General features: G+C 40.1%; 1 pseudogene; it reads right to left on the bottom strand.

Moving 5' to 3' along the window:
- Positions 1-5,089: 5,089 nt before the first annotated feature.
- Positions 5,090-5,449, bottom strand: LOC138987875 (P antigen family member 3 pseudogene; annotated as a pseudogene).
- Between the last annotated feature and the right edge of the window lie 3,463 nt (positions 5,450-8,912).

Here is an 8,912-nt window from a genome sequence, read left to right as displayed (position 1 = left end):
TATTAGAAGTGCTATCCTGATCTGATGGAAAGTTAGAAGACAAGCATCAGTTTTCTCTCAGAGATCAACTGCCACAGTGGGGACCCTATTCATTCCAACAATATTTCCCTCCTAAATTTTCATAGGAATTAATATCATAGTACCCTGGAGACACTGTAACCGGCTGGAGTGAACTTGATGGGAGAAGAAAATGCGTCTCACTGGTGCAAGCAGTGGGCTGTAATAGTATTGTGGTGATTCAGAGTCCCCTCCTCAGACCCTTTTACTGGGTTGGTACTTCCATTCCATAGCTAATATGGGTTGGCTGCTAAAAGTTAAAGCTCTCTCTCTTTTCTGAGAAATGGTCCCAGTTAAAGAATTCCAGAAAAACATATACTTCTGCTTTATTGATTATGCCAAAGCCTTTGGCTGTGTGGATCACAACAAACTGGAAAATACTTCAAGAGGTGAGAATACCTGACTACCTTATCTGCCTCCTGAGAAATCTGTATGCAGGTCAAGAAGCAACAGTTAGAACTGGACATGAAACAATGCTGCTGCTGCTGCTGCTAAGTTGCTTCAGTCATGTCCAACTCTGTGCGACCCCATAGATGGCGGCCCACCAGGCTCTCCCGTCTCTGGGATTCTCCAGGCAAGAACACTGGAGTGGGTTGCCATTGCCTTCTCTGATGAAACAATGGACTGGTTCCAAATTGGGAAAGGAGTACATCAAGGCTGTATATTGCCACCCTGCTTATTTAACTTATGTGCAGAGTACATCATGCAAAATGCCAGGCTGGATGAAGCACAAGCTGGATCAAGATTGCCAGGAGAAATATCAATAACCTCAGATATGCAGATGATACCACCCTTATGGTAGAAAGTGAAGAGGAACTGAAGAGCCTCTTGAAGAAAGTGAAAGAGGAGAGTGAAAAAGTTGGCTTAAAATTCAACATTCATGGCATCTGGTCCTATCATTTCATGGCAAATAGATGGGGAAACAATGGAAACAGTGATGACAGACTTTATTTTCTTGGACTCCAAAATCATTGCAGATAGTGACTGCAGACATGAAATTAAAAAACAGTTGTTCCTTGGAAGAAAAGCTATGACCAACCTAGACAACATATAAAAAGGAGAGACATTACTTTGCTGACAAAGGTCTATTGAGTCAAAGCTATTGTTTTTCCAGTAGTCATGTGTGGACATGAGAGCTGGACCATAAAGAAGGCTGAGCACAAAAGAACTGATGGTTTTGAACTGTGATGTTGGAGAAACTCTTGAGCGTCTCTTGGACTGCAAGGAGGTCCAACCAGTCCATCCTAAAGGAAATCAGTCCTGAATATTCATTGGAAGTACTGATGCTAAAGCTGAAACTCCAATACTTTGGCCAACTGATGCGAAGAACTGACTCATTGGAAAAGACCCTGATGCTGGGAAAGATTGAAGGCAGGAGGAGAAGGGGACAACAGAGGATTAGATGGTTGGATGGTATCACCGACTCAATGGACATGAATTTGAGCAAGCTCCAGGAGTTGGTGATGGACAGGGAAGACTGACATGCTGCACTCCACAGGGTTGCAAAGAATCAGACATGACTGAGTGAACTGAACTGAGCTGTTCCAGTTAGGGCTGATGGGAGCTGACTCCCACGTGAGTTGACTCCATCAGCCCATAGATAATAACTGACTAATTCTGCTCTGTTCCATTGCTCAGTTGTGTCCAACTCTCTGCCACCTCATGGATTGCAGCACACCAGGATTCCTTGTCATTCACCATCTCCCAGAGTGTGCTCAAACCCATGTCCATTGAGTCAGTGACGCCATCCAGCCATCTCATCCTCTGTCATCATCCCCTTCTCCTCCTACCTTCAGTCTTTCCCAGCATCAGGGTCTTTTCTAATGAGTCGGCTCTTCACACCAGATGGCCAAAGTAGTGGAGCTTCAGATTCAGCATCAGTTCTTCCAATTAATATTCAGTGTTGATTTCCTTTAGGATTGACTGGTTTGATCTACTTGTCCAAGGGACTCTCAAAAATCTTCTCCAACATCACAGTTCAAAAGCATCAATTCTTCAGCACTCAGCCTTCTTTATGGTCTAAGTCTCACATCCATACATAACTACTGGAAAAGCCATAGCTCTGACTAGATGGACTTTGTCAATAGAATAATGTCTCTGCTTTTTAATATGCTGTCTAGGTTTGTCACAGCGTTTCTTCCAAGAAGCAAACATCTTTTAATTTCAAGGCCGCAGTCACCATCTGCAGTGATTTTGGAGCCCAAGAAAATGAAGTCTCTCACTGTTTCCATTGTTTCTCCATCTATTTGCCATGAAGTAATGGAACTGGATGCCATAATCTTAGTTTTTTGATTGACTATTTCCTTTTCCATGTTGGGGAAATTGTCAACTATAATCTCTTCAAAAATTTTCTCATACCCTTTCTTTTTCTCTTCTTCTTCTGGGACCCCTATAATTCGAATGTTGGTGTTCTTCATGTTGTCCCAGAGGTCTCTGAGACTATCCTCAGTTCTTTTCTTTCTTTCTACTTTATTCTACTCTTCAGAAGTTATTTCCACCATTTTATCTTCCAGCTCACTGATTCATCCTTCTGCTTCAGGTATTCTGCTATTGATTCAGTTCAGTTCAGTTCAGTCACTCAGTCATGTCCGACTCTTTACAACCCCATGGACTGCAGCATGCCAGGCCTCCCTGTCTATCACCAACGCCCAGAGTTTACTCAAACTCAAGCCAGTGATGCCATCCAACCATCTCATCCTCACTCATGCCCGTCTCCTCCTGTCCTCTATCTTTCCCAGCATCAGGGTCTTTTCAAATGAGTCAGCTCTTCACATCAGGTGGCCAAAGTATTGGAGTTTCAGTTTCAAAATCAGTCCTTCCAATGAACACTCAGGACTGATCTCCTTTAGGATGGACTGGTTTGATCTCCTTTCAGTCCAAGGGACTCTCAAGAATCTTCTCCAACACCACAGTTCAAAAGCATCAATTCTTCGGTGCTCAGTTCTTTATATATAACTCTCACATCCATTGATTATGTCTAGAGTATTTTTAATTTCAGTAATTGGGTTGTTTGTCTCTGCATGTTTATTCTTTAATTCTTCTAGGTCTTTGCCAATTGATTCTTGCATTTTCTCCATTTTCTTTTCAAGGTTTTTGACAATCTTTACTATCATTATTCTGAATTCTTTTTCAGGTAGTTTGCCTATTTCCTCTTCATTTATTTGGACTTCTGTGCTTCTAGTTTGTTCCTTCATTTATGTAGTATTTCCCTTCCTTTTCATTATTATTTTTTTTTAACTTATTGTGTTTGAGGTCTCCTTTTCCCAGGTTTCAAGGTTGAATTCTTCCTTCCTTTTGCTTTCTTCCCTCCTAAGGCTGGTCCAGTGGTTTGTGTAAGTTTGGTGTAAGGTGAGATTTGTGCTGAGTTTTTGTTTGTTTGTTTGTTTGTTTTTCCTCTGATGGGCAAGGCTGAGTGAGGTGGTAATCCTGTCTGCTGGTGACTGGGTTTGTACTTTTGTTTTGTTTGTTGTTTAGATGAGGCATCCTGCACAGAGTGCTACTGGTGGTTGAGTGATGCCAGGTCTTGTATTCAAGTGGTTTCCTTTGTGTGAGTTCTCACTGTTTGATACTCCCTCTGGGGTCGCACAGAGTCGGACACGACTGAAGCAACTTAGCAGCAGCAGCAGCAGCAGGGTTAGTTCTATGGTAGTCTAGGGTCTTGGGGTCAGTGATCCCACTCCAAAGGCTCAGGGCTTGATCTCTTTAAGATGGACTCTTTAATCTTGTCAACCATGTTAGACAGCAGTATGACAGCACTCTTATATTTCTGTGAATCACAGGCCTGTTGGTGAATGTAATTCTATCTGAAGGCAATGCTATACACCCCTAAACTTAGTTCTATTACCCTTTTTCTCCTTTGCCATTAGTTCAGTTTCACCTGCTCATAGGGTGCTGCATCCATGAGTCTCTCACCCAGGACTTTAGACCACAATTCATAGAGAGAAATGGCTGCCCTACACCTCAGCTCCAGAGCTGCATCGATCTTAGTTTTTTGAATGTTAAGTTTTAAGCCAGCATTTTCACTCTCTTCTTTCACTTTCATCAAGAGGCTCTTTAGTTCCTCTTTGCTTTCTGCCATAAGGGTGATGTCATCTGCATATCTGAGGTTATTTATATTTCTCCCGGAAATCTTGATTCCAGCTTGTGCTTCATCCAGCCCAGCATTTTACATGAGGTGCTCTGCATAAGTTAAATAAGTAGGGTGACAATATGTAGCCTTGATGTACTCCTTTCCCAGTTTGGAGCCAGTCTGTTGTTCCATGTCCTGTTCTAACTGTTACTTTGACTAATACAGGGGTTCAAATATGTGGTTCACTTGCCTCGGGAGGAACAATAATGTCGCAAAGTTTATGCCCCAACTTTCTTGCCATCTCTGCTCCCTGCATCAGACTAAGTCTAGACTCTAGATGAGACTATATCCAAGTATATAAGTTCTGGCCTCAGGTTCTACTTCTAGGGAATCTGAGCTAAGACAGGGTGGAAATCCATTTACCTTTTCAGGTTCTTGCTTTTGCTTTCCATTTGGTCCCTAGAGAATTCTTGATTTCTTGCCAGCATGCTAAAATATATTTTGAAAAACTTTACAAATACTTTATTCATCAGAAGGGCCAGTCTCAGTATCTAATTCCCTGTACTATTAGAAAATGTCAGTCTCATCTCTGCCTCTCTTTTATCCAGACCATTTTCTGGAAAATCTAGCACACTTTTTATAACATGCAAGCCTATATTGAGTTCCATATAAAGGGAAAAGTTTTGTAGCGTAGCTGGATTTTCTGCCATCCAAATTTTGTTTAACCCAAGAGTATTCTGTAGCCACTTTATTGCAACAAACTGTGCTTGCAGCAGTTTAGATATGTAATGGGAGTAAATATCTCACCAGAAAAATAATATTACCAAAACAATAAGATTTTTCTTGATTATTGATTATCTCCCAGCAATTTTTTTTTTTTTTTTTTTTTTTTTTTATTGACCGAACTTTAATAGTCAAATACACATCATAAGAACAGCATAGATGGTTTCAGTTTATCTTCTTTCAAGCAAATGGTTGCCCTTCACCTGCTTCTGGCATTTCAACAGGCTCTATATTTGATGCAAACTCCTCCCTGACATCAGGACCATCTCCACCTTCACTCCCAGTCTCTGCCACAGCCAATTGCTGGAGATCAGCTTCCAGGCCAGAATCTTCAAAGGGATCCTTCTCCTCTTCTTCATCACAATTCACTGGATCCTCTCCATGTACTTCCTCCTTTCTAGGTGTGATATCCTGAATCTCAGCTGGTGGTTCCTCTTGTTGAGGTTGCTCAACACTGGGTTGCTGGTCAACCACAGGTTCATCCACCTGGGAGCAATCTTGCTTTGTAGGTCCCAATGCTGATGCCACTTGCCCACTCATATTTCTCCCTGGTGAGTCTCAAGTAGTGAGAAAGAACCGGGACTGAATAAACAGACCCGTCTCAGGCCCAACGCTCCTCACAGAACGCTCAGGAAAGCGTATGCGCCTCCCAGCAATTTTAAAATACTATCTGTGAAAATCTTCACAGCTCTCCAAGGAAGTGCTTTTCAGATATTGAATAAATATTTGTTGAATGAATGATGAATTAAATAGAAAATAATATTTTACTAACCAATAGAAAAACAAAAACAAAAAACAACAAGAAAACACAAGCAGTAGGAGTTTAAGTCAGAACTGCTCAGGGTTGGAGAAAGTTCCTCTGATAAGAAAGAGACCTCAGCAATTCAGAATTCAGTCAGAAAGACGGATATGAGAGATTTCTGTAAAGAAAACTTATTCTACTGCCATCTGACTTCTCATTATTCTCTTGAAAATTTTCTTTAAAGGTCTTTAATGAGACCAGTATTTCCACTGTTTAGTCAGTTTTCAGACCTTATTTTGCTCAACACCATTTCATACAGTTAGTGATTCTCTCTTCTTTGAAACATATATATATATATATATATATATATTTTTTTTTTTTTTTTCCCACTTGACCTCCAGGATATCACTCTCTTGGTTCATCGTCTATCTCCCTGCTCACTCTTGAGTCTTCTTCGTGGGCTCTCCCTTGATTTCCCACTTATGCACAGTGACATCCTGAGGCTCAGCCTGGCCCTCCTTTTCCTTCCTGCTACCTTCGTTTGCTTGGTGATCTCATCCAGCCCACATATATGTGCCCAACCTGACCATCCTCTCTGCATTCAAGACTCATGTGTCTAGCTACTTAATATTTCCTCTGGGGTCTCATTGCCACAGTCTGATTCAAGTCTAGAGTACTGCAACAAAATCTTGCTTCCATCCTTGTGGTCTTTTCTCCATATGGCAGCTAGAGTGACTTTTTAAACACATAGCTCAGATCATGTCACTTCTTTGCTCCAAACCATTCAATTGCTTCACTGATCACTTGGAATAAAATGGAAATCCCTCCCATGGCCAATAAGGCTTTGCCTGTTCTGAGCTCCACTTTGCCCCCGCCTCTCTAATCTCATCTCACTCTTCATCTTGTTTGCTTTTCTCCAACCACACTGGCTTTCTTGTTGATCTTGGAATGTGCCAAACATACTCTTTCCTCAGGACCTTTGCCCTTGTTTCTTTTGCCAGAAAAATCTCCCCTCATTTATTCATGGACTGGCCCCTCTACTTCCTTTATGTCTCTGTTTAAATGCCAGCTCCCTGGCATCTATAGAGAACAGCATGGCCTCTCCCTTTTTCTTCATTTCCCTACTGTAATTCACTTTTCTTCTTCTTTTTTTAAAAACATCTTTTATTAGCAACTGAGAAGACAATAAATATGTTGCACCTTGACTTTTCTTTCTTTTTTAAAAAATATTTATTTATTGGGCTGTGCTGGGTTTTAGTGGTGGCACGTGGGATCTTCAGTTTTCGTTGCAGCATGCAGGATTCTTTAGTTGTGGCAGGTGGGGTCTCGTTCCCTCACTAGGGATCGAACCTGGGTCCCCTGCACTGGGAGTGCAGAGTCTTAGCCACTGGACCATCAGGAAAGTGTCCACTTTTCTCCTTATATTTTCCTATAATATATGTAGTTCTTTGCTTACTATTTCTTTTCACCTCCATTTCCTGTGAAATGTAAGGTGTTTTGGGAGTAACAACTGTTTTATTTACTGCTGTATCCCCATTGTCGAGAATAGTGTGTGACACGTAGGAGATGCTTAATAAACATTTATTGACTCAATGAATGTATGAAAACATTTTAATTATTAAACAATGATATGTTATTAATATATGTTGCTTTACAATGAACTTTTACATGAGCTGTGTCTATAAAAACTGCTGAAGAAATTTGTGAGCATCTTGTCTATGGTCTGTCCATCTGCTTTGGAGAAATTTGTATCCCTGAGATGCAGAGTGCTGAGGAGCATGTCTACTACTCTCCCTTGGGTTAAGGTTATATCCAAGAGAGGGGAAGAATGAGTGGGAAGTATTTTCTTCTGCCTCAAAGGCAAAATAAAAATTTTATAGTGTATAATTATTTGTCATGAAGAGAGAAGCCCTTCAATGGGATGGGTGTCCTTAAGAACAAAGTCCAGACAAAGATACTTTTGCTCTTCTTCTGCAATTGTCCTGTCTGGAGTCTGTCCTTTAGTCTATAATCTATTGAACTCCTGTTTCCAATCCATTAAGTAGAGATAATAATACTGTCCCTCCTTTACAATGGTGCTTGATTAATTAGTAAAAGTTTACGAAACACTTTAACATTCTCAGATGAAAGGCACTAAAGGAGTTCAGAGTATTATTATATTTTTAACAGTCACAAAAGCTAGCATTAAAGAATGCTAATTAATGACACTTTATACTTTTATAAGATCAAAAGCCTGTATAAATGTAATTTTATATTCATTTTATTTTTAGAGAAACTGAGCTACAAGAAGGCTGAACCCATTTCTTGAGGTGACTCTGCAAATCAGCCATCAAATATCAAATGTGTGCTTTCTGCCCTTCTCTCGACTGTGGCTCCAATTAGTAAAGAACAATGATAAAGATATCATCACTGTACAAGTGCAATTGGGACATAAATCTTTCAGCAAAGAATAATAACAAGGAGACCCAGTTACTGAGGGAAGAATAAATGGCTCCCTTTGTGGCCAAATCAGTGGGAGAATGAAAAGATAATTTTAATAAATCGGTAGTTATGGTTCACATCACATGGCAGAAAAACCTTCCTGTGGTCACTGATGAGAAACACATTTTTTTTTCCTGAAGATTAAATGGTGGAAAATTCTAACAATACAGAGTAAAATTACACAGTGATGAATATTATTAAATAAAAGGTAACGGGGACGCCTGGCGTGCTGCAATTCATGGGGTCGCAAAGAATCGGAAACGACTGAGCGACTGAACTGAACTGAACTGAATAAACTTAGAAAATATTCTAAAAACATACATATAAACACCAGGAGATCTGTAGGGAGAAAAATGAAGAAATAGAGTGGTAATAATTTCATCATTAAGAAAAACTGACTGGGCTAAAAATGGATTTGAGTCTGCTCATTGGAAAATCCTCCTGTGAACCAAGAAAGAATTAATTTACAAAGTCATACACCAAGGTCTATGTTAGTGGCTTTTCACTAGATAGCCTGGAAAGAAAATCACAACTTTGTGGTATTGGGCATATCATTTGCAATACTGGATACAAGAAAACAGTGGGATTAGTTTAATAGATTACTGAGAGATTACAGTTCAAGAATCATATATCCAGCCAAGATATCATCTGTCTAACCAGCTAATGGAAAGACAAATTTCCCCAAATTCAAGAGATCAGAGAGTATACCACTTTATCCTCTGTCTGAAAAATATACTCAAATCAGTGTCCTAGCTAAAGGAAAAATCAAAGAAGAGCTTA

Source organism: Bos mutus, chromosome 5 (genome assembly GCF_027580195.1).
Source record: "Bos mutus isolate GX-2022 chromosome 5, NWIPB_WYAK_1.1, whole genome shotgun sequence".
NCBI classification, from domain to species: domain Eukaryota; kingdom Metazoa; phylum Chordata; class Mammalia; order Artiodactyla; family Bovidae; genus Bos; species Bos mutus.
The sequence above is the reverse complement of the archived record's forward strand: the minus strand, read 5'-3'. Positions and strand labels throughout refer to the sequence as shown.